This window comes from Bos taurus, chromosome 27 (assembly GCF_002263795.3).
Source record: "Bos taurus isolate L1 Dominette 01449 registration number 42190680 breed Hereford chromosome 27, ARS-UCD2.0, whole genome shotgun sequence".
Lineage (NCBI taxonomy): Eukaryota > Metazoa > Chordata > Mammalia > Artiodactyla > Bovidae > Bos > Bos taurus.
The window spans coordinates 41,519,303-41,546,261 of NC_037354.1; the positions used below are offsets into that span (position 1 = coordinate 41,519,303).

Sequence of the window (26,959 nt, forward strand, 5' to 3'; positions counted from 1 at the left end):
AAATGATTCTAATACCTTTCTAAAGAGGCTATTTCTTATTCTAGAACTATGTCTTATACCATTAGCCCGAATTTCCACAGCAGTGTTAAATATATTTAATGATATTCTTATCTTGCTTTTTATTTTTAATAGCTAGGACAGAATTTTCCAACCATGTTAAAGAAACTTCATTGCACTCCTAATATGCTGAGAGTATTTTTAGTCAAAAAGGAGTTTTGAAATGCTATAAAATGTCTTCATTATTTTGGTAGATTCAGTCCCTGGGTTGGGAAGATCCCCTGGAGAAGGGAACAGCCAGCTACCCACTCTAGTATTGTGGTCTGGAGAATTCCATGGACAGAGGAGCCTGGCAGGCTACAGTCCACGGGGTCGCCAAGAGTCAGACACGACTTAGCGACTTTCACTTTCACTTTTTCATCCTCTGTGAGGAGAGCATCACGAGGAGATCAGATCATAGAATTTATGACCAGACAGACCTGGGATCACATTGCACCTCTTCCTCTTAAATTGTTTATCACTCCATGAGTTATTTGTTGTCTTCCAGCTTCAGCTTCTTACACTGTTAAATGAGGATAGAGTATTTTGTAAAGATATTGTGAGTATCCAATGAGAATTGTTTACAATTCACCAGACTTGATACAGAGCATCATATTCTTTTTGAAAATTATTGTGTAATTTTTGCCTTTGATCTGTTAAAATGGTGTAATATAATATAAAACTTCTTAGTATTTACTTATTTTTTTTATTCTTGGAGTAAAGCCTACTTGGTGTGATGAAGTATTTTCTTAACTCACTGCTGTATTCAATGTTTGTTCCAGATTATTGCATCAATTTTTATAATAAGTTGGTCTTTGGATGAATGTTATATTGTCTTTCTAGTTTTGACACCAACATGTTAAGTTCTTATAATGATCAGAACTTGTTAATCTTTTTTTGTGCTTTGGACCTATGGGGATTATATTTTCTTTGAGAATGCAAAAGAAGTTCCCTGTGGAATTCTCTATACCTGGATTAGTTTTTGAACCAGATAATGCATTTACAACTTTTTACATTATTTTTAAATTTGTAGTTTATTTTCTTTAATCATTTTGTCTGTTCCGTGTGTCTGTTTAAGCTTGTGCCACTTTAGTAATTCAAACTGTATCTAAAAATTATCTTTTGTTAGTATTTTTAAATAATAACATTGAACACAGTACTCACTCATAATTTCTAAAATTTTAGTATCTGTGCTTCTCTTTTTCTTGTTTGTTTGTTTGTTTTGTATAATTCTGGGGTTTATTTGGCTTGTTTTAAAGAACTACCTCTTGGATTTATTATTTTTTGTACCCCTCACATCTGTAACATAATCTCACAGTGATTACTTTAATTATTATACAGTTTTGACTCTGCCACCTCAAAAGTCATCACTTATCAAGTGGTCAGCAATCATTTATCAAGTACCTCCAAGGCCCCCCCTTCATAGAGGAGCTGGCGTCTGTTTTCACCCCAAGGCTGGGAACTGTGGCAGAACATTCTGTCTAGGTTCAGGGCCAAGCTCCCCTGCTAACCACCTATGTAATCGCCAAGCTACTTCAACTTCCATGCCATGGTTTCCTCACCTGAGTATGAGGATATGAAGCTCTGAGAACAGTCTCTGGCATGTAGTCAGTAGCTTTTAGTTAGCTCTTGTCATTATTATATTTTAGAATAAACACTGTGATTGTCCTCAAGGTTACAGCGTATAGACAGAGTTGCCAATGGAACTCAAAGACAAATGGAACATACAGGGTTTTCACTTGTAATATTTGGAAAGATTTTAGCCTTCAGAAGAACCAGACACGGTGAGTAAAGGTTACAGCAGACCATGACGTTGTAGTTCATCCGTTCAAAATCCATATTGGTGGAAAAACGGCAATTCCTCACATGCTTATCCCATCTGTGTGGGTCCTCACATGTCTGCTGACTGCTGTCCAAAAGTCAGAGATAAACGTGTTTTCTTTTTTAAAAAGTTTTTATTAGAGTATAGATGATTTACAACGTCGTGTTAGTTCCAGGTGTACAGCAAAGTCCACCAGTTATGCATATACGTGTGTCCACTCTTTCTCAGATTCTTTTCGCACATAGGTCATTATGGAGTACGGAGCAGAGTCCCTGTGCTGTGCAGTAGGGCCTTATCAGTTCTCTCTTTTATATATAGTAGTGTATGTATCGGAGAAGGCAATGGCACCCCACTCCAGTACTCTTGCCTGGAAAACCCCATGGGTGGAGGAGCCTGGTGGGCTGCAGTCCATGGGGTCGCTGAAGAGTCGGACACGACTGAGTGCCTTCACTTTCACTTTTCACTTTCATGCATTGGAGAAGGAAATGGCAACCCACTCTAGTGTTCTTGCCTGGAGAATCCCAGGGATGGGGGAGCCTGGTGGGCTGCCGTCCATAGGGTCGCATAGAGTCGGACACGACTGAAGTGACTTAGCAGCAGCAGCAGCAGTGTATGTATGTCAATCCCAATCTCCTAATTTAACCGCCTCCCCAGAAGTTTGTTTTCTATATCAGTGACTATTTCTGTTTTTAAATGTGTTTTTTAAACAATATTTATTTTTGGCTGTGTTGGATCTCCAGTGCAGCACCAGGGCTTTCTCTAGTTGCAGCACACGGGGGGCTGCTCTCCAGTCACGGGGTGCGGGCTTCTCACTGTGGTGGCTTCCCTTGCTGCTGAGCTCAGGTGCGGGCGTCTCGCTGCGGTGGCTTCCCTTGCTGCCGAGCTCAGGCTCCAGGGCGCTCAGGCTTCAGTAGCTGTGGTGCAGGGTCTTGGGTGCCCCACAGCATGTGGGATCTTCCGGGACCAGGTATCAAACTGGTGTCCCTTGCGCTGCAAGGTGGATTCTTAACCACTGGACCAACAGGGAAGCCCCTTAAAGGTGTTTTCTTGAGGGAGCCAGCAAGTTAAAGAAATAGGCTCAAGTCTTAAAAAAAAATTTTTTTTTTAAATTTCAGGGATTTGCGTTAGAATGTTTCTGTTTGGAGAGGGCTCTCTAGTGATGTAAGTTACTTGTGTTCTTTCCTGTCTGGTGTGTGAAGGGCACACTTCATCCTAACAGCAGCACAGCAAAGCACCGTGTACCTTTCTCACATTGTCGGGTAGGCAAGCGAGGGGATCAGTTACAAGCAGGCGATTCACGTGTGTATGTAGATGATACTGTGCTTTCCGTGCATTGCCTCAGCTCATTGCATGGTGTCTCTGGCACTGCTGTGCTTCCTAGAATACCATCCTAAGCCCCGCCACCTACGACATTTTCCGGCACCTTCTCGAAGGCACAGGTGTCCGTCAACACGCCCGCACTGCTTTCAGGAGAAAGCTGAAACTGCAGCAGGGCACCGGGGGCCTCTCCAGCCTGTGTCCTGCTCCTGACGGTCCCTGCGGCTCCCTGAGTTAATCACTGTTGGGGGGAGGTCTTAGGGGGCTCCAGGATTCCCACGCCCTGCTGGGATCCCCCTTTCTTCGCCAAGGACTGGACCTGGGAATATGATGGGATTGTCACTCTCTGGGCCACTTTACACGGGACTGCACCCCAGCGGAAGGCAGAGAGAGAGATTCTGCCGCTGGCCTTGAAGCAGAGTGCCATACAGGGGCCACGGTGGGGGCAGGGGCTGCAGGAGCCTGCAGGAAAGTGCAGATCTCAGTTTTGCAACAGGAGGAACTGCATTCCACAGCCAGCCAGTGAGCTTGGAAGAGGACCTGAAACCTCAGCCAACACCTTGGTTTTGACCCGATGAGGTCTGAGCCGGGGCTGGGCTAACCTGGCCCATGGGACTGACCCACGGAAACTACGGGATAACAGATTTGGTTGTTTGAAGCTACTACATTTGTGGTCATTGGCTAAGGAAAGAAGTGAAAGTGAAAGTCGCTCAGTTGTGTCCGACTCTTTGCGACCCCGTGGACTATACGGTGCATGGAATTCTCCACGCCAGAATACTGGAGTGGGTAGCCATTCGTTTCTCCAGGGGCCATCTTCCCAACCCAGGGGTCGAACTCAAGTAAGCAGATTCTTTACCAGCTGAGCCACCAGGGAAGCTATGGGGCATTAGAGAAATAATGCAGTCGGTTAGTCTTGTCACCTGCTTTCCTTGGATCAGGTGCGTTCCACGTGCCCCCAGCCAGGGCTCCCCACGGCCCCTCCCAGACTCAGCATCCTCTTCTCCATGGGAGAAAACAATGTTTAAATTCTAAAATCATCTCCTTGGATTATTTTCAATCATCAAATGAGTACCAGCTTGATATCCTATTTTTCTATGGAATGAATGGAAGTACAAATATTTTATTGGAAATTAATTATCCTTTGAAACTCAGCATATCAGAATATATATCTGAAAGAGTCAGTTGACGGTCAGATTTAGACTGGGTCTGGGAACAGGCATGAACGAAGCTGTGGGAGAACTACAGTGCTCCTGGGAGGGAGTCATTAACAGTGGGCTTTGAAAATCCACTCTTAGTCCTATCAAAGTGTTCCTTTAAAGAGTCATTTTTTGGAGACTGACTTACCTGGTTTTGGCTGTGCTGGGTCCTTGGTGCTGCGTGGGCTCCTCTCCAGCTGCGGTGGCTCCTCGTGTTGTGAAGCATGGGCTCTAGGGCACGCAGGCTTCAGGAAGTGCTGCCTGGGCTCGCTTGCCCCGCATCATGTGGAATCTTCCCAGACCAGGGATCGAACCCGTGTCTCCTGTACTGGCAGGCAGATTCTTAACCACTGGAATGCCTGGGAAGCCCAAAGTGTTGTTTTATATCAACAAGTTTAGTGAAGATACAGACTGCATATTTATCAAAGTTGTGGTGGACGTAAGGCCTTAAAGCACAGCATGTACTTTGAGTAACACAATTAGGATCCAAAGAGATCATTTCAGGTCGAAATGACGGTGGGCCAACTCATCCAAGATGGACTTTAAGCTAAATAGGTGTCAAAGTCTGTAGTTAAGTTAAAGGACATCAATCTAGAAAGTAGGCATGGGGTGAGACAGACAGTATGTGCAAAAATATTTACACGAGTTGTTTACAAGTTGGCATAAATCGGTGATATACTGGGCATGTCATGGAGCTTATTCGAATCATGAAGTTAATTTTTGAAACTCTGTTAACTGAACAGCTGTGTGCAGAACAAGAAGACTAGTTCTCCTTTGCTCATGGAGGTCAACGGCACTCCTGGAGGGTTGGGTAGTTCTGGGCACCTGTTTAATGCGGTCAAAGACAAACTGGAATTTCCAGTGGGCCGGAACCAGAAGAGTAAAGAGATCTGAAATCACACATGACATAGTGGGACAATCTGAGCATGGACATTTACCTAAGGATTAGACTCCCTGTCCATGACTTTGGCAAATGTAAGTTACAAGGGAATAGATTCTTTGCTTACATTGAAGACGTAATTGTTGACATGCTTTGAAACTTCATACCAAAATATTCCGGGCTGCCTTTGGGAATTATTGACCCCTCCGTCCCCAAGAGGCACGCTCAGAGGTTGGGGCAGAGGAAACCAGATGCGTGGAGTCTTGTGCGCGCACTGTCACCACGTGACCACGATGAACCAAAATCACCCACACACAGTTAGAGGCTACAGAGGATCATGAAAGGTAGAACACAGAAACTTACGTTGATGGTTTTCTAAAGTCAGAGGTTAACTCAGCCTGTTTCTGGGCAGAGGATTGGCTCCCTGAGGCTGCCCAAATCCCCCACGAAAGGGCAACAACCTGTTCATCAAGCCAGTCTTCTAGGCGTGAGAAGCTGCCTGTAACAGGTATGATCAGTGGGCCCCCAGGCCCCATCACTAGGCTGGCATGCCCATCCTCCAGTGGCTGCCAGCTCCTCGCCCTGCCATCCTCCCCTGTAGCACTGCCCTTGGCTGATGGCACCTGTCTCATCTGAAGTCGCCTGGGAGGTGGTGGCCCCATCCCTGGGGACAGCCCTCGGGCCCTGCCTGGCATCCTCTGTCGTCCCTTTCTCCTCTGGCCCTCAATCTTTCCCAGCATCAGGGTCTTTTCCAATGAGTCAGTTCTTGGCATCAAGTGGCCAAAGTATTGGAGTTTCAGCATCAGTCCTTCCAGTGAATATTCAGGACCGATCTCCTTCAGGATGGACTGGTTGGATTTCTTTGCAGTCCAAGGGATTCTCAAGAGTCTTCTCCAGCACCACAGTTCAAAAGCATCAATTCTTCGTGGCTCAGCTTTGTTTATAGTCCAACTCTCACATCCATACATGACTACTGGGAAAACCATAGCTTTCACTAGATGGACCTTTGTTGGTAAAGTAATGTCTCTGCTTTTGAATATGCTGTCTAGGTTGGTTATAACTTTTCTTCCAGTGAGCGTCTTTTAATTTCATGGCTGCAGTCACCATCTGCAGTGATTTTAGAGCCAAAAAAATAAAGTCTGTCACTCTTTCCACTGTTTCCCCTTCTATTTCCCATGAAGTGATGGGACCAGATACCATGATCTTTGTTTTCTGATGTTGAGTTTTAAGCCAACTTTTGTAGTCTCCTCTTTCATTTTCATCAAGAGGCTCTTTAGTTCTTCTTCACTTTCTGCCATAAGGGTGGTGTCATCTGTGTATTTGAGGTTATTGATTCCAGCTTGTGCTTCATCCAACCTGGCATTTTGCATGATGTACTGTGCATATAAGTTAAATAAACAGGGTGACAATATACAGCCTTGATGTACTACTTTTCCTATTTGGAATCAGTCTGTTGTTCTATGTTCAGTTCTAACTGTTGCTTCTTGACCTGCATACAGATTTCCCAGGAGGCAGGTCAGGTGGTTGGTAGTCCCATCTCTTGAAGAATTTTCCACAGTTTGTTGTGATCCACAGAGTCAAAGGCTTTGGCATAGTGAATAAGACAAAAGTAGATGTTTTTCTGGAACTATGCAGACCTTTGTCGGCAAAGTGATGTCTTCGCTTTTTAACACACTGTCTAGGTTTATTATAGCTTCCCTACCAAGAAGTAGTTGTCTTCTAATTTCATGGCTCCTCATAGCAAAATTCAGGCTTAAACTAAAGAAAGCAAAGGCATCTTAGTAGAGTGTAAAGCCCATGAAAACACAAGCTATTATTCAGATATTACATTAAAATGCAGTCCTGCTCATGTACAGCTTGCCAAATATTGGTTTGGCCAAACAGTTCTTTCGGGCTTTTCATAAGATCTTCGAAGCTCTGAGGTATGAACATATATAAGAACTGTTTAAGGTGGGGATGGTTTGCTCCCTCAGGGAGGGCCAGAGCTCTGTAGGAGTTCAGAGGAAGATGAGCCCATTTCCTGTTGAACATTTGTTCTTTGGGCCCAAAAGCATGTTTGTCTTCTTTCCTGCAATTCCCTTCTGGCTTCGGGCATGAAGACAGCAGGACCTTGCATAAATTCAGAGAAATAAAAAAGATCATTTACCCTATTTGATGCTTCATGGAGCAAAAGGGCCTGGGCCACATACACAGGATCGCTGTAGGGATGGAGTCATCTCTTTAGAATTAACCCTTTGTTATGAGATTTAAGGATGTTCCCTTTCCAGTGGATTTTATTAGACCAGTCAGATGTGAGAACTTGACATTTTGTATATGGATCTTTGTTTTTAGTATTGATTAGCAATGGCACCCCACTCCGGTACTCTTGCCTAGAAAATCCCATGGACGGAGGAGTCTGGAAGACTGCACTCCATGGGATCCCTGAGGGTCGGACACGACTGAGCGACTTCACTTTCACTTTTCACTTTCATGCATTGGAGAAGGAAATGGCAACCCACTCCAGTGTTCTTGCCTGGAGAATCCCAGGGACGGGGGAGCCTGGTGGGCTGCCGTCTATGGGGTCGCACAGAGTCAGACACTACTGAACCGACTTAGCAGCAACAGCAGCAGCAGAGTTCCTGGAGCAGCTGAAAGAAGCTGGACAGACACAGTGAGAAGCACGTGATCGTCCAGGCCACCCATTCGGGGAATAGTGGATGCTCTAAGCTTGGAACAGCAACCTCAGCAAATCAGTGCCTCATGGTGGTACCAGATGCCTGACACATAGAATGCTTTTCTGATGACCAGTATTCTGACAGCCAAACTCAGGGTGAAACTAAAAAATACTAATTGCTGTCATTGATCTTCTAATTTACTCAAGCAGAGTAAATATAAACTCAAAATACACAGATGGAAGATTTAAGAAACCTGACCCTTGAGTTCTGACTCTGCCTTTCCTAGTCCAGCAGTGGGTCAAGCCTGTGTCTGTCACTGATGCCATGTGTTCAGACAGGCCACGTTCCTGACCTGAAGGCCTGGGTGAAACACTTTCATGGTGCCTGCGGCCCTCCAGCCTCCTCTCCCACAGCACCCGCCCTTCCTCTCTGCATCACCCAGGCTCAGTACATCAGTGTGGTTTTTCGTCTGTCCCCAGCGCTTGCTCTTAAAAGGCATATTTAATGATTATTGTGTCCGTAAGTATTACTGTAGTTCTTTGATTTCTGTAGTCATTTAGGCTGTAATTAAATGAACTGATTCACAAAACGGAAATAGACTCACAGACAGAAAACAAACCTATAGTTACCAAAGGGAGAAGACGGGGAGAGAGAAATTAGGAGCTCGGGATTAACATATACATATTACTATGTATAAAAAGATAAACAATAAGGACCTACTGCATAGCCCAGGGGCCTATAGTTAATATCTTATAATAACCCACAAGAGAAAAGAATCTGAAACAGAATAGCCATATATGGGTAACTGAGTCACTTTGCAACTAACACAAGTAAATCAACCATACTTGAATAAAATGTACTTATACGTTTATGCAAGACAACAGTTGTGCAGAGGCCTGGCTGTCTGCTCTTCTGAACAGCTTGGAGAGGTGAGGCGCGCACGGCTTCGGGCGTCACGGTCACTCCTGGGCCCGGATGCTGTTTCCCATCTTGCTGGCTCAGTACTTCAGGCGCGAGTTCGATGTTCACTATTTCAGCGGTTGCGGCTGGAGCTTGGCTGTGCTCCTGGTGTCCTGAGAGCCTGGGAAACCTCAGTCCCCGCGGCTCCGAAGGCAAACATGGCGAGCTCGGAGCTTGCGCATGGCCCCTGCGCAACGCGGGGAAATAGGGCATTGGGGAGAAACCCGAGTCCCGGAGAGAAGGGCCCGCCCCGCGCACGCGCAGAGGCCGGGCTCTGGGTGCGCCGCTGTCCTGCCTCCGGGTTGCCCTTGATGCCTGGACGCCGCGCTCGTCCGGCACCGCTGACCCGCCGGGCTCCCTGCCCGCTCAGTTCCCTTCCTTCTTATCTCTGCGCCCCTGCCCACGCGTTTCCGGTCTCCTTTGCCTCACTTGGCCCCGGTGGCTCTGTTGTCTACTTTTCTGAGTCCTCACCTCGCATCTGTGCGGTGTCCTCCGCGTAATGTCTGTGGCCCCGGACTGTGCTCTCTCCCTCTGCTCTCGTTTCCAGTGACTGGCTGGTGATGTCGCCCAGTACGTGCTGAGCCAAGCCAGAAACCCCCAGGCCATCTCTGACTTCTCCCCAACATCCACGTCTTTTCATGACAGGTTCCACCCACGCAGCCCCTTAGGTGCCTCCCACCGCAGAGCCCTCATCCAGGACTGGACTCCTCCAGCATCCTGGAATCGTCTACCGTTTTTTTATTTTCCAAAAAAAACCCCCAATCTGAACATGCCACCTCCTGGATGATAGCTGTTCGTTTCATGGCAGAACTCTCGGTAAGAACACTCGCAAGCCCGGCGTGGACCTCGGCCCCCTCTCCTGCTGCTGTCTGTCCCTCCGCACTGCATGCCAGACACACCAACTTCTTACTATGTTTAGAGGAGGCTTTTCTGCTTTTGCACATACCATTTTTTTTCTCCCCAAAATGTCCTTCTCATTTTCTCTAGCTAAGATCTATTCTTATTTTGCAACTGTTTTATCAAGTTTTCTGGATTTTCTCAAGTTGAAGTCACTGCGCCTCTGTGTGCCCAGCTAAATATTGGCTGTGTCTCTATCATGACATCTAACCCCACACTGAGTTTAAAAAAAAAAAAAAATGCTTTGCATGACAGAATAATTTATAAATGGCAAAGCATTTTTCACAGACTTTCTCTCCATGGTGAGTTGGAAAAAGCAGAGATATGAAAGAGCTTGTGTTCCAGGGCACTTCGGTGGTGGTTCTATTTTGGTCATTTTTGATCCCCATGTACAGCTATCTACACCTTTAGCAACAAGGAAAGTGTGTCAAACGTCCTGCCACTTCGGAGGATAAGAGCCTGGGCAGAGTGCTTGATGAGAATGGACGGCCAACTCTGTTCTCCAAAGTGAGAGCCTTGAATTAAAGACAGAAGGGCCCCGGACTCTTGGAGCTAGGATTTTTTTTTTTTTTTTGCTAGGAACAGTCTTTGTGAACCATTGAATACCTTTTTTTAAGCATAAATTTAAGCTAGGAACTGCTTGACCTCTTTTTGTCTTTTTGTTTTATTAATCGCAGAATTAGGCCTGCCTGGTTAATCAGTGTCCTGAGCAAAGATAAGCTAGGGGCAGTTGGCACTAGATAATTCAGCCACTGGCTACAGGTTCGACCAGAAGGTGGGGGGTGGGGGGGTGGACTCAGGAAGAATGTATTAGGCTACCTAAGTGAGCATATAATTCTTCATTTTTGAGCTTGAAAGGATCTAGCCTCTACTGATGGCTGAGGAATAAGGCCTGGAAAAGTCCAGCATCCAGCCGGACCCTCACCATTAATGGCTGTTGAACGCCTGACTCTTGTCCAGAATCTCTTCTCAGCTTCCTCAGTATACAGGAAGATATAACCATGGCTTATGAAGGTGGATAACTGAGGGTACACTAATACAGCGGACTGTGAGACTGAGCCTTCCCTGGGGGCAAATTAGATGGATGATAACGGTAATAGATGCCAAGAACTTTTACTAAATTATCTCATTGGGGCCTCACCATAATCCTGTGACACAATGAGTTTGCATCTTATTGCTGCTGTAACAAATTACCACAATGATGTGTTTAGTGACTTTAAACAACTCCGCTGGATCATCTCAGAGTGCGGAGATCAGAATTCTGAAATGTGTCCCGTGGTACTGAAGTCAAGGGGTCGGCACACCTGGTTCCTTCTGAAGGCCGTAGGGGAGAATCCATTTCCTTGACTGTTTATAGCTTCTAGTGGCCGCTCCTTTTCCTTGGCTTACGGGCCCTACCACCATCTTCAAAGGATATCCTTCCGATCTCTGCCCCCATCATCGCCCAATCTTCTCCTTGTCTCTCATCCCCCTGCATCCCTCTTCTAAAGAACTTGGGCCTTTGTGATTGTATTGGTCCAGTTGAGTATTCCTGGATGATCTCCTCTTCATGAAATTCTTAATCCCATTTACAAAAATATGGTACTGTACTCACAGGTCCCTGGGACTAGAATGTGGATGGATTTGTGGGGCAGTTGTGCAGAGGGGTACTGCTCTACAACTGAGGAAACTGAAAGTCAAAGAGGTTAAGTAGCTTCCGTAGAGCAAGATGGTTACTGAGGACCAAAGTCACTTATCCTTTGCCATTGTCCCTGGAACTGGATTACAAGGAGTGAAAGATAAATGATACAACTGAGCTCACAGTAAATATGATCTACTCTTATTAAAAATTTAGACCAAAAGCATACTATAAGCCTGCAGTCTGGATTATAAAATATAATCCATTATAAGGGAAAAGGTTCTAAGCTTTGTTTTCCTCCTTTTCGAGCATAACATTCCATAACAGCTCTAGGTAATTCTTGGACTCTAATAGCCACCCTCTACTTAGTCATCTTGCTCGCAGCTGTGAGCTGATATTTTAATTTTCAAAGCTTAAGCAGGCTTCAATACATTTCTATCCATTGGTAGTAGGTGGCCATTCTGCAGGCAGAATAAAGCTGAAAATGTTTATACCTGACAGCGTTTCTTCTTCATTTTTGAAGTCATCTGCCTCATTGCTCTTAATTCCTGTTTCCTCTCAGTTGAGTGACTCAAGTTCAAATTTAGTTAGCCATTCATCTGAAATGGATATCTGACAGCCTCATGTCTACATTAGCTTTCCCGAGAAACTGCCTAGTTTGTCTAATACTTCTCACAAAATATAGCCCCAAGGACTGAAGATGATACACAGCTGCAGTGAAACAGCACCGAGTACTGCTGAGATGCTCCCTCCTAACTACGAAGTGTGCCGCTGGAGCATTGCCCTGCTGACAGAATTAGTGGAAAGTTGGGCAGACCAGCTCATTTCCAGAAAGACAGAAAGAAAGCTTTTTAACCTGTCGTTTGACTGATAACCCACTTGAAATCCAAAGAAAGCAGCAAAACCTTCCTTTACACCTTGACCCCCTGGAAGTGATGCATGGTCAGCTTTGATGCAGTTAAGAAGGCCCACTTTCCTTGGTGTGTGTATGTGTCGCTCTGCTATTTTCCTTATAATTATTTACATGTTATAACATGTATGTAGGCTGTGAAACTTAATCATGAAGTAAGACTTCCATGCCCAATTTAAGGAATCGAACATCACAGTATGGTTGCTATTGAATATATATAGAATGTTCCTTGCTCTTCCTAAATCTTGCTTCCTTCCACTGAGATATACTTTATAAGTATAATATTTATCATTAGGAACTTTTTAAAGTTTTATGATGTGTGTTTATCTCCCTAAGTAATAAATATCTTAAATTTGTGCTTGTCTGTCGGCTTTGTAAAAATAGTAGCATGCTGTATCTAATGTCCTATAACTTGCTTTTTTGTTCACAATTGTATTCCTAAGTTTTATCTACCTACTCCTTAAGGCTGGGATTTGCTCACTTACCCCTGCTGTATAGTATTCTGTTGGGTGAACATATCACCGTGTTTATCCTTCTGTGGATGGACCCTGGGGTTATTTCCTGTTTGAGGAGTTCATTTCCAGTGATTTGCTGATACAAACAACCCTGCTATGTGAATTTTCTTGCACACGTCTCTAGGTGCACATGAGTGAGGGTATCCCTAGGAGCAGAATTGCTGGGTCAGAGAGCAAATGCATTTTTTACTAATTCGAAATTATTATTCAAAGAGATTGAACCTGTTGACACTCCCCCTAGCATTGTGTTAGAGTTTTGTTGCCCCGTGTGCTTGACAGTACTTGGTAAGGTGTACTCTTGCATTTTACCACCTAAAGTGTATCTGATCGTGGCCTCAGAAGGCACTGTCTTTCTAAGGAGGGTGAATGTCTTTTCATACTTATTTACCACTGACGCTTCCTTTTGTGAAATGCTCATTTCATCCCTCCATTTGGCTTTTAGTTCATAAGTGTGTGTGTGTGTGTGTATAATGTGGTCAGATATATTAATCTCTTCTTTTATGCCAAGTGATTTTTAAATTTTGCTTAATAAATCCTTCCATCCATATTCTTCATTGTTTCTAAATATTTCTTCTTCATTTTACCTTCGTATTTTAAGTTTACAGTGCATCCTGGAATGGATTTTTCTCTTCGATGGCATGAGATAGGGATTCAATTTCATTTTTTTTATATGAAAAACAGTTATACTAGTGTGATTTCCCCCCTTCGTCTTCAGTGCTAAGGATTTCGTGAATTAAAATGTTGATTCCGTGGGACTTCTTTTGGTCTTTCCTGTTTCGTTGGATGGTCGGCTTCTGTGTCAACACCTCATCCTTCTCTCCTCGCCCCCTTTGGTTGTCCATTCTTCTGCCTTCCTCGAAGGACCTTGGATCTTTCATTCTGTAATTCACTACGTCGAAGGTCAGCCAGTTTCTTAGGAGTGTCCCGACAGATGCCTTGGTGGATCGATAACAAAATGAACAGGGCTATCTCTTGCCCATGGTGATTTCCCGTCATAGCACAGACCAGAAGGTTATCAAGTCCCCATTGCACCCAGGGTGACCATGGAAAACGGGAGGAAGGGGAGCAAGAATATGTTCTGTCACTCCTTCTCTAAGATTGCACTTGACTTTCTTTCTCATAGTTGCCACCAGATCACTCTGTTGACTTAATTTGTTTCTTCTATACAGCCGTCATCCAAGGCTGCCCTAACTCAGCACCATGCAACTTCCTATTTACACTTTATATTAAATGCAGAACTCAAAAAAATAAAAATAAAAATAAATGCAGAACTCTATATTGTGCTCTCTAAATTTTATCTGACTTTTCATCAGATCATCTTATATACATGATTATGTTATCTCCACTATTCATAACCATTCAATGATGGTAATCCACTCTGTCTTCATCCAAATCAATACAGTTTTTTCACAGGAAAAAGCTCAGTAGCTCAGTTGACATTAATGAATTAATTAACAGTTGTTCAATTCATGTATTCATTCTTTGCCATTCAGGTCATATTCTACTATCTCACCCCAGGATACCTTATAAGACTTTGTCAAGCATCTTGCTAAAATAGGTCTATGATGCCATTGGTATGTTTGTGATTATTCAGTTGCTAAGTTGTGTCCGACTCATTGCAACCCCATGGACTGCAGCATGCCAGGCTCCCTCCACTATCTCCTGGGAGTTTATGTCCACTGAGTTGGTGATGCTGCCTAACCTTCTTATCCTCTGCCACTGCCTTCTCCTCCCACCTTCAACCTTGCCCAGCATCAGGGTCATTTCCAGTGAATCCACTCTTCGAATCAGGTGGCCAAAGTGTTGGAGCGTCAGCTTCAGCATCAGTCCTTCCAATGAATATTCAGGGTTGATTTCCTTTAGGACTGATTGGTTTCATTTCCTTGCAGTCCAAAGGACTCTTGAGAGTCTTCTCCAGCACCACAATTCAAAAGTATCAATTCTTCAGCGCTCAGCCTTCTTTATGATTCAACTCTCACATCCATACATGACTACTAGAAAAACAATAGCATTGAGTGTATGAACTTTTGTGGGCAAAATGATGTCTCTAGGCTTACCATAGCCTTCCTCCAAGGAGGAAGCATCTTTAAATTGCATGACTGCAGTCACCATCCACAGTGATTTTGGAGCCCAAGAAAATTAAATCTATCACTGCTTCCACTTTTTCTCCATCTGTTTGCCATGAAGTGATGAGACCGGATGCCATGATCTTAGTTTTTGGAATGTTGCGTTTCAAGCCAGCTTTTTCACTCTCCCCTTTTCATGCTCCTCAAGAGGCTCTTTAGTTGCTCTTCACTTTCTGCCATTAGAGTGGTATATCATCTGCATATCTGAGGTTGTTGATATCCATATACCTTGATATAAATGCACATAAAATATAATTTGATGTATTTGTTGTATCATATTGTCAAATAGCATGTATGATGTATCATATATTTGTTTATGTCATATGTCCTGTATCATTTATTTGTTTATGTCTCCTCTCAAACCCATTGCTACCTTCATTGATTACCTCGTTTACTTTCTTTCAATAGTATTCATAAACCATGAATTTACATATAACTTCTGGAAATGTAGGTTTGCCTACAGTTGTGGGAGATAATGGGATGCCGTTATTTCCCACAGCCCCATTTCTCCCCTTGCTGCCCTCAGATCCCTTTTTCAATAATCAAGACAAAATCTACTTTCCTGATCTGCAACAACAAGGAAAGCTTTGTGTGCTGTTGGTTTGTTTCTCTCCATTACTTCTGAGGACCTGATGCATCTGAGCCTGGAAACCTCAACACAATTAGGTACTCACTTTCAGTCTTCTCATTTTTCCAGTCTACTGCTAACCTGAACGGGCTTCCTTGGCAGCTCAGGCAGTAAAGAATCTGCCTGCAATGCAGGAGACCCAGGTTTGATTCTTGGGTCGGGAAGATCCCCTGGAGAAGGGAATGGCTACCCACACCAGTATTCTCGCCTGGGAAATCCCATGGACAGAGGAGTCTGGCGGGCTACTGTCCACAGGGTCACAAAAAATCAGACATGACTGAGCAACTAACACTTTCACTAACATTAACCATTTCAGATCTCTTCTTTACAGTTTGAAGACCATTCTTCCTGATGAAACTTACAAAAGCCACAAGGAGAGGGACTGTTTCTCCTTCCTCCTTGTCATATGCTAACATTGCACCATCTGGCTCAAGCCAGGGGTCTAGCCCTTCCTGTTCTTCTTGCCCTGAACATAATCAAAATGCATTTTTACTTACTCAGCGTTTTCTCAGCAAGCTTCAGTTCATCCTTGACTTCAGCTTTATTGATGTCATTCGGACATGTGACTGTGCTGCCAACAAGCAAATTATGCTTGGAAAAGTGGGGGGGGAAAGCTTGTCCAGACTTAGTGAAGCTGAACCTCAAACAAACACCAATATTGTTAGTGAATCTGGTAATTATTTTTGCTGAGAGCTTGTTCCCAAAGGGGGACTGGGGACTAAGAGATGGGTTTGATTACTTGAGATCGAGACACCCATCCACTCTATATGTGGTGCGGCTACCATATGGCAAAGAACATTCTTTGCAATATCTGTGGGATGTCTCTGAAATAACAGCTGTGTCTAAGAATAGCAATACTGTCCATTGTGTTGATTTTCAGTAGCCATTGCCAAGCACATAGTAGTCCTCAACAGAATTTTATTGGCAAAATGAGAACAATACAAATGGGAGGAGAGGAAAGAAAGATTATTTCCTTCAAGTCACCTGATGGACTAAAATTGATAATGTGGATTTAATTTCTTTTATTACCTTTGGACTGACCTGACATTTTTCACTGTAAGATTCTGGCCACTTTGATCCACAGGGAAACATTAGTGGTGAAAACATGGAATCTGCTTCTTGGAAAATTCTTTGCTTCAACAGATTAGAGACATACAAGCTAGAGGGAATATGCAAATCTTCCTTGTTTGAATGGAAAGGAAAGGAAGCAATAGAAAGAATTAATAGAAATTTTCAAATCTGGGTCTCTTTCTGATATTTTTGATAAAAGCCTCTGGGAGTGAGTCAAGAAGAAAGAAGACTGACAAAGTCTTCTGGGCTAGAGATATTTTAATACTAATGATGCAAGTTCAAAACATCCCAAAACAACTAATATTTTCTCTTGAATATCAGTAATTCAAACTGTTTACTGAGAGTACTCAGTTAACCCTCTGTGTTAAGTTTGCAGAAAAGTGTGTATATGTGTAGACATATGGGAGAGAGAATCATTTTTCTTTTCCTAGGGTTCCATGTATTCCAGAGCTTTGCAAAACTTAGCTTGTTTAACAACTCCTGGTTCCATGTGTAATAATCTCTTAAGTTTGTTCAAATCCTTTTGGCAGAAATGATAGATTACTAATCAGTCCCCTGCATATTTATATTGATTCTGTATCTCACTGGGCTTCTCTGATAGCTCAGTTGGTAAAGAATCCGCCTGCAAAGTAGGAGACCCCAGTTTCATTCCTGGGTTGGGAAGATCTCCTGGAGAAGGAATAGGCTACCCACTCCAGTATTCTTGGGCTTCCCTTGTGGCTCAGCTGGTAAAGAATCTGCCTGCAATGCGGGAGACAGTCCCTGGGGTGGGAAGATCTGCTGGAGAAGGGAAAAGCTAACTCACTCCAGTATTCTTGCCTGGAGAATTCCATGGACTGTATAGATCCATGGAGTCCCACAGAGTCGGACACGACTGAGCAACTTTCACTTCACTGTATCTCACTGTTCATACTTGCTTGAACATTCATTTAAACAGAGACCCTTTTTTGGTTAAAAACAAAAAAAAAAGTACTCAATGATGTGAACTATGTTAACCGGTGACTAGCTGGAAGGAAGAGGTTTTCCTCAGTCACAGATCCAACTTCAGTGCAGGGTTTGCTATTTTTAATCACAGAACTTTGAAGCATAATTCAGTTAAAGAGGGAGGAAGTTGTCAGGGGAGGGTAGCTAAAAGTTCATGCTAAATTTGCTTAGAACCAGATTGCGTTCATTAATATTTATACATCTCTGGTTGGGAAGGGCGATTATGCTCCTTTAAAAACATTGGGTATTCATTTTCCGCGTATTGCGTGGCCTTCTGATCGGGGAAGGTGGGTTTTCATTGTACGATCAATGGAGATACAGATGGGAACCATCTGGCGCCTCATCCCTCGTCTGTCAAAGCCTTGTCTTGTCTCTCACATGTCAATGATGAATGGAAGGATTTCAATCTCGAGCTGAACAATGCAGCTTGAATCCCTCAGCTAGCCAAGGGGTTTTTTGGCAAGCGCTGATGGGCTTAATATTTTAAAGAAACCAGCAATCATTTTAATTCATTAGTTGAGGCCTGTTGTTCTCGGCAGTGTTTTTGATTTGTATTTTGGGCATTGGCTTTGTTTTTGACTCACAAGCGTATTCCATATGGGTGTAGCTTCTTTTATACGGTGCGACTCATGGGGACAGAAGTGGGAATTTTATCAGATAAAATGACCAAAATGCTGAGAGTTTCTTTGAATCATCTTCTGTATTATGATTCATATTATGAGTTACCAAAAATCTCCTTGTTAGCTGAGAGCATAAATCAGAGAACACAGAATTTAATTAACCCAACTACAGACAATGCGTCTAAAAATCCATGTCTCTGCTCTGCCTTGAGGTAGGAAACTTGGTGCCTACCTGTCTGAGAGCGCCTTGGGTCCACGCTCTTGTGGCTGTCTGTCTGTGAGTTCTGGGCTGGAAGCAAAGTGACCAACCCACATGGTTAGCTTTGACAGTCATAATCCAGCTAATAAAAAACAGGTTGGTTTTCCTGCATTCCACGTTGAGAAGAAAGAGGTGAATCACAGAAAAGCAAGTTGATGCTAGAGCCTTATTCAGAAACTCATTTCCAGGGTACATCCTGGGTTTGGTAGAGACTCAGCCCAGCTTATTCTGCCTGCCAAGACTGTGGTGGCCTTTGCAGCAGTTATAAGCCTACCCCTGACATGTGTCGGGGCTCTGGTTAAGACAGCATGTAACAGGCAGGTTCTGTCATTGAACTGGAATGATGGTTGTGTTAATATGTAGTGCTTACTACTTGCCAGGCCCCGTTCTACAGTGCTATATAGACTTTCATTCATTTAATCCTTGTTACCACTCCAATAGGTAAATTCTATTATTATCCTCATTTGACAGATAAACTGAAGACCAAAGAGATTAAGATCTAGAGATTGTCATACTGAGTGAAGCAAGTTAGACACAGACAAATATCATCCGATATTGCTTATATGTGGGATGTTAAAAAAGGGGGGGTACAAACAAATTTATCTACAAAACAGAAGTGGAGTCACAAATATAGAAAATAAACTTACGGTTACCCGGTGGGAAAGGGAGGAAGGGCTGAATTAGGAGATGGGAGCTGACATTTACACACTATTATATATGGAATAGATAACCACTAAGGCCCTACTGTACAGCACAGGGAACTCTATACCGTCCTCTGTAATGGCCTATATGGGAGGACAGTCTGAAAAAGAGTGGATGTACGAATGTGTGTAACTGATTCCCAGGTGGGGCAGTGGTGAAGACTCTTCCTGCCAGTGCAGAAGACGCAGGAGGCATGGGTTCAATTCCTGGGTCGGGAAGATCTCCTGGAACAGGAAATGGCAACCCACTCCAGTATTGTTGCCTGGAAAATTCCATTGACAGAAGAGCTACAGTCTGTGGGGTCACAACGAGTTGGGCACGACTGAGCGACTAAGCACATAACTGATCACTGTGCTGCACCCTGCAAGCTAACACAACATCGTAAATCAACTATATTCAATAAAAGCTAAAGAACTTGCCCAAGCTCCATAGCTTTTAAATGGCAGCATGGGGATTCCAGTCCAGATAACCAGGCTCTGAAATCTGTGTGCTTATCCTGCAAACTGTCTCTCACGGTCACCGTGGGAGATGAAGGTCATTCTTGTTATTTCTGTTTTAAAGGTGAGGAGACTAAAGCATGTCCTTAGTCTACAATTTTTATATAAATTGTAGCTATGGAGCCAGGACTCAGACTTTCTGAATCCCATTCTTTTCATACAATGGAGAATTCAGAACAATCACCATGAGGCCCCACAGGATGATCATCAGAGAAGGACTGTATTTGTTCAGTGGAGTACAGGCCTAGGAAAAGGAAACATACTGATTCTATACAGATTTACAGTAACGTAACTTGACCAAATGATTCGAGTTTGCTTCTGACGAACATGGAACTGGAATGAACTCCTGCTGATGCGACTCAATTGAGTGTTTACTCTATTTTTCTTGCCTCTAAGTATTGATGCAAGAAATCCTTAGTATGCAAAAGACTTTTTCAGTTCAACAGGAAGAAAATGGAATAGTCAGATTTTTTAAAGAATGGATAAAGAATGAAAATAAATACAAGTGAGCTATAAATTTTTATAATGAAGAAAATAATTAACTTCATTAAAGAACAATAGGAGCTCATCCTGTTACTAAAGTGACACATTAAATAAAGCTTTGATATATAGTATCACACACCATGGTGTGAGGGGCTTCCCAGGTGGCTCAGTGGTAAAGCATCTGCCTGCCAATGCAGGAGATGCAGGTTCTATCCTTGGGTCAGGAAGATCCCCTGGAGGAGAACGTGGAAACCTACTCCAGTATTCTTGCCTGGACAATCCCATGAACAGAGGAGCCTGGTGGGCTAGTCCATGGGGTCACACACAGTCGGCACAACTGAGCACGTGTGACCACGCATGGTGCAAGGGAACTGGTTCTTTCTTCCACTATAAAGAAAGGACAGTTTGTCAGTGTGTATCAATACCTTTAAAGGGTACACACACTTTGACCTATGAATATCACATCTAGGGACTGATGCCAAGAATGCCATCGTGAATGTGAACAAAAACTTCTTTAGTAATCAAAGAAAACATTATCTGTAAAAGCAAAAATCTGAAACAACCACTGAAGATTCAATAAAATATATTTGGGATATTCCTATGATGGAAAAGGGGCTTTCCAGGTGTCACAGTGATAAAGAATCGACCTGCCTATGCAGGAGACTTGGGTTTGATCCCTGGGTCAGAAAGATCCCCTGGAGGAGGAAATGGCAACCCAGTCCAGTATTCTTGCCTGGAGAATCCCATGGATAGAGGAGCCTGGAGGGCTACAGTCCATGGGGTCGCAAAGAGTCAGACACAGCTGAGCCACTGGGCAGAACAGCATGATGGAGAAAAGGCAGCTTTAAATATGTCTAAAAATATTCAGTAATACAGTAGGATATAAAGGATGTGTTAAGTGACAAAGCAGGTTAAGAAGGTTATAAAACAATGTGTATAAGACAGTCCTTTATGTGAAAAGCAAATTGATATCAAAATAATAATGTTATTTCAAAGTAGTAGTGTATTTTTATTCTTTATGCTTTTCCTTTGTGTTAAAACAAAAAATGAATTAGAAATTAGAAAAGAAATAGTACTTTTGATTTGTTAAAAATTTTGCTACCAGATTTTTATAATCCTGTAAAAAAACATTACTTTAATGAGTGTAAGAAGGGCTTCTAGATTTATGAACATTTAATGAGGTTTGAGGCACAGTGAAGGGACAGAGAATCAGTTGGCCCTTTTAATTTGTATCATAGCACAGCAGTTCTCCTGAGGTCTACTTTCTGATCCAGGAGGTGTGGACAGGGGCCAAAAATGTGCATTTCTAAGAAGTACCCCAAAGCCTGAACTATTTCAACCATGTTCTCAGTCATAGCTGGACGTCAGAATCCCTAAGGGAGCATTTAAAAAAAAAGCCCAGAACAATTAGGTCAAACCTCTGGGTCTTGGATTGGAAGGACTCCAAGTGCTTCTAGCAGTTGGCTGGAGCTGAGACCCACTGCTGCCACCACGCTTCCAAGCCACCATGCTAATCCTGTATTGCAGAAATTAAAATGCTGAAGCCCTCTGTCTTCAATTAACCGAACTATACATACTTTGAATATCCTCAGTCACCAAGCACGTAGTTTTAGTAGAATGAGTCTCCACTGACAGGCTTAACGTATCCCTGGAAAGCATTTTACAAAATGTCTCTATTTAAAAATGTTGTCTTCTGCTGGATTAGGGTAGAGAATTTTCCTCCGAGAACCATTTGTGGTGAAGTAAATAAAAGTTTTCTTGCAGTAGGCCATATATAGCTGGGTGTTCATTCTTTTTTAAAAATTATCTTATATCAGAGTATAGTTAATCTACAACGATGTGTTAGTTTCAGGAGCTGCTCCGTTATATAGCACTGTGACGTACCCCTTTGTGAAGGCTGGGCTAAGGCGCTATTAAATGTCTCCCTTACACTCAAAGCGAGAGTCCGACACGTGGTTGACATTGATACTTGGAGGTCAGCAACGGGTGGCTGAAGTGTCTGAATAGGCTCCACCCCCAGTATGTTGGATTCCAAATGTGTCTTGTGGGCTAAATTCTTGGGGACACAGAATTTACATCCGCATGGAAATAATGGTTGTTGAGCCACCCTTTTCAAAACTCACAATGGAATCGGGCGAACTGGCAGCAGAGCAGGTTCTTCTCATCCACCCTCCCTTTCTTCACTTCCTGAGAGCTCTCACATCTACAGCAGGAGACCCTCCCCGGCTATGTCGCTTACTGCTCTATAACAAACCACCCTGCAGCTCGGTGGCTCCAGAGAACAGGGGCTTGCCATTTCTCACAGTTCTGTGAGGCAGACTTCAAGCAGGGTTGGCCAGGCAGTTCTTTTGCTCCATTTGGCATTGGTTGGGGGTCACTCACTCAGCCTGTTTAGCCTGTGGCTGGGCTGGGCTGGAAGCTCCAAGAAGCTTTTACTCAACTCTGGCTGAGCTGGTGTTTCTCCTGAGGCCTTGCCACACAAGCTGGGATGGGTGTTCTCACAGTGGGTGGTGGACGGGACTCATAATTCTCCCATGGGAGCGGGCTTCCAAGAAGGAAGAAGCAGAAGCTTCCAGTCCTCTTAGGTCTTGTGCTAAGAAATCCAAGGAGAAGGGGGTGGAAGAGGAGGAGATGGTTAGGTAGCATCACTGACTCAGTGGACATGAGTTTGAGCAAACTCCGGGAGATGGTAGAGAACAGGGAAGCCTGGTGTGCTGCAGTCCATGGGGTGGCAAAGAGTCGGACAGGACTTAGGACTGAGCAATAACGAGAAGTCCTGGGACCCAGCGCGTCTCTTCTTCCACATTCTACTGGGCAAAACCAGTTACAAGGCTGCCCCAAGTGTCAAACGGAAGAGAATGGCATCCTGCCTTCAGTGGGGGAATGGCTCATGCTCTCAGGGAGGAGAGCGTTAGTGGCCGTCTCTGCAGACTGTCCCCTGAACCACCCCTTCCCTGGTGCATTCTGGAAGGGGTTGAGATGTGAGGTCTTAACTCTTCCAAGTAGGACCCACCAGCATGGGCATGTCCCAGAAGTTCAAGGGCAGCCAGAGATGCAAAAATTCCTCTGCAGCAGCTAAAAGAATAGTGAATTCATGCCTATCCATCTTGCAGCTCCTGTTTTGTCATAAAAGAGCGGGAAATCTAAGTTTGCATCTGGGAAGGAGATGCAGGAGAGTAGCCATTTCGGGGTTGGTTTCTGTTGCCTCGGAAACCCCAGTAACAGTGAAGTAAACAGAAGTTTGTTTCTCCTGTAAAGTTTGAAGGTCGGCCCTGCAGGGCTGGCATAGCTTCCTTAAGCCCACTGCTCTAGCCCAAAACAAAATTGGAAAAATGGCAACTCTTGCATAACTCCCGCTCAGATCAATTCCGTATCCTTAATTCAGATGTCCTAATTCCTCACGCATGGATCTTTGACTCTGGGCAATTGTCCGTCCATGCCACCAAGTTTCCTAAATGTCCACTTTTTATGGAAATAATACTAACATAGTGTACAGGCTTCGTGAACAGTTGCAGATAGAATTTCAAGCTTTACAAAATTTGCCAAGCTCCCCAAAGATACCTAAATGTTAAATGAGTGATTACCACCAGGTTGCATTTCCCTTTTTTATGAAAACCACATGAAATTGTTGTTATAATCACGGTCAGTTGAAGCAGCGAGACATTGTACTCAGGAGGAGAAGAGACAGACTCATCAGTGCTGCTTTGACTGTATTTTTATTGACGGGGCAGAAGGAGCACCGGACGAGGAATCGGATAAGGAGAGGATCAGAGAAGCACACGTCTTCAGGAAAATCACTACATTTTTTAAATCTTATTTTTATTTTTTTAACACCAAGAACATTTTGTTTTGTGGCCAATTAACAATGTTGTGCTAGTCTGAGGTGGACAGTGAAGAGACTCAGCCGCACATACACGTGTGTCCACTCTCCCCCAAACCCCTGTCCCACCCAGGCTGCCACATGACATTGAGCAGCGTTCCCTGTGCTGTACAATAGGTCTTTGTTGGTGGTCCATTTTAAACACAGCACTGTGCACATGACCTTCCTAAAGTCCTTAACGATGCCCCCCCCCCCGCCCCCGCCCGGGCAACCATGAGTTCATTTTCTACCTCTGTGAGTCTCTCTCTGTTTTGTAAGTTTGTTTCCTTTTAGATTCCGCATATAAAGGATGCCATATGATATTTCTCCTTCTCTGTCTGACTTACTGCACTCTGTATGACTATCTCTAGATCCATCCATGTTGCGCAAATGGCCTTATTTCCTTCTTTTTAGCGGGTGAGGAATATTCCATTGTATACACGTACCGCAACTTTATCCATTCCTTCGTCAATGGGCGTGTAGATGGTTCCATGCCTTGGCCACTGTAAACAGTGCTTCAGTAAACATTGGGAGCATGTATCTCTTCAGGCCATGTTTCTCTCAGGATACACACCCTGGAGTGGGATTGCAGGGTCATTCGGTAGCTCTGTTTTTAGCTTAAGGACCCTCCATACTGTGGCTGCACCATGTACATTCCCCTGGTGCAGGAGGGGTCCCTTCTCGCCACACCTCTCCAGCATTTGTTGTTTGTGGGTTTTTTGATGAGATCCATTCTGACCGGTGTGAGGTGTTATCTCCCTGTAGTTTTGATTTGCGTTTCTCTAATAATTAGCGGGGAAATCACTAAATTTTATTTAAAAAGAGAGTCTTGGGATCTATCAAATGGGGACGGTAACCCGTGGTCTGTAGACACTGGGTAGGAAAGGAGGCATCAAATGCAATAATAGTGGAAAGCGATGCACCGTATCATTGCCACAAGCGTCAGACAGTTTGCTTTCTTTGATTGTGAATAGCGTCGGCATCCCTGTGTTGTCGGTACACTTCATTCTGAGTGGTCCGGTAAAACCAGTGGGAATGTGGACTCTGCCCGTTTTGCAGCCTTTTTACTCTTCAGCACGGGTGCTGTGGCTGGGCTCTGAGTGGCACCTCCGGGGGGAATTGTGACTATGACTCCACTGGAGTCACAAAGCCTGAAGACGTGGGAGAGGTTCAAAGGAAAGAAAGCCTTGGTGACAACGGCCGACCTGTGCGTCCTCAGGGCTGGGCCGGGTGGGCGCCCTCCCCAGCTCCCACCTCATCCGTCCCTCACCTGGGCCCTCCACGGCCCACGCATCATTAGGCCCGTTCCCAGCAGAGGAACCAGCCTTAGAGAGATGGGTGACGTAAAAGCAAAGTACTGGAGCCAGATTTAAGTCCCATAAACTCCTGAGCCCGTGTGCACTCCCCGTGCCCACCAGGGACCCCAGGACCAGCTCTCCAAGACCAGGGAGTGGACGAGAGAAGACCCAGTGCAGAGAGAGTCTGGTACCCAGACTGACGGTGCAGGCCTGGGACCTGGGCCAGCGCTCATGCCCCGCTCAGAAGGGCCCCACGCTCCGCCTACCCCTCTGCTGGCGCTCTCTCAAAATTCCTAATAATTTTTGGACACGTGACTCTCCTTTTCATGTTCTACCAAACCTCATAAAGGTAGCCAGACCTGGGAGACACTTGGGAGAGAGAAAGGCTGGAGAGACTAGCCTACCTTTTTTCTCCAAGGTGACATAGATGAAGCGAAGGAAAAGGAGAGAAACATTAATACCTATGGGAACGGACTGTGTGCCGGGCACCCATCCAGTCACTGGTAAGCCTGCTAATCACTTTCACCTCCAGAACATTTCTCAGAGGTAAATAAGTTCTTCCTGTCATAGATAAGGAATCAGATTCTCAGGGAGATGAAATCATTTGCATAAGATTCTGCCTCTGGGAGGAGCTGGGGTTCCAGGCCAGGTGTGTCTGAAGTCACAGCTCTCCATGCTGTTGAGAATAAAAACAAACAAACAAAAACCTTCTCAACGGTTTGTTATTATGAGGTGACTTTCCACCTCTGCAGGAATAAACTATGATTAAAGTGTACAATAACGTAGAATCATTATCTGTAAAACTTACCAACTTATTTCTGGTTGAGCCTGACCTAATGAAAGATTCTCAAAGATAGAAGCTATGATAGGTAAACATGATCAAGATATGATGTCTGGAATGACTAGAGGTGGAACTAGGCAGTGTTATTTTTAGAAGCTCGTTGCATCAGGATTCTTAAATCTATGAATAGCAGTCAACCAGGAGTCCAGGGACCTGAATTCTACTCTTGGCTCTCAGCAAGCATGCTTGGGTAAGTCATTTGACTTTTCAGAGTCTCAACGATGAACTGAAGAAGGCGGCTCTTACCACTGTGATCAAAAAGCTTCCGTGGTAATCAGAACCCTAAGTGGAATTCTTTTTTTATGCCCAGGGCAGGAAGCTCTAATGGGCTTTTCATTTGGGGGAGGGGGGAGGTGCTTAAGCAAGTGGGAGGAGGGAGAAGAGAGAGGAGGAAGGACCTTCCCCCAGTGCACTGGGGCTCCCCGAGCATGCTGGCTGTCTCACCCTGTCCATGGGCTGCGGTCTCTGTTTCCAGGAGCTTTCTGGGGTTGCCTGATGACACCGAGCCTGCCTTCAGGCTAGGAGAGGCGGTGCAGTGTGTTTGTCAGCGGGGAGATGGGAGGAGCTCTAAATTCGCCTCCTGCTTCTCAATCGTGATTTGACTCTTCTGCTTTCTGCTCCGATGCCCTGTGGTCCAGACTTGACGGCCACGTCCTAGGAACTGCCCTGCAGCTGACTAGGGGAATGGCTTCACAGACATGGATCTCGCTCAGCGGACAGAGTGCTGTGTTGATAAACGGTGTCTGCCGTGGGCCCTGGATGTGTGGAGGATTGCACTCAGGTCCC

At 44.4% G+C, this 26,959-nt stretch overlaps 1 protein-coding gene across 7 annotated transcripts in view; it reads left to right on the forward strand.

Annotated features, from left to right (window-relative positions):
- The window catches only part of THRB (thyroid hormone receptor beta), a 438,431-nt gene that overhangs the window by 59,139 nt on the left and 352,333 nt on the right, over window positions 1-26,959 (forward strand). For 2 of the 7 annotated variants that reach the window (XM_059882390.1, XM_059882391.1), the window contains exon 1: window positions 25,688-25,835. The exons of the other annotated variants lie outside the window; for them this stretch is intronic. The gene's annotated coding sequence lies outside the window, so the exon portion shown is untranslated. Of the gene's footprint in view, window positions 1-25,687; window positions 25,836-26,959 lie in introns of those variants that run through there. 7 annotated transcript variants of the gene reach the window in all.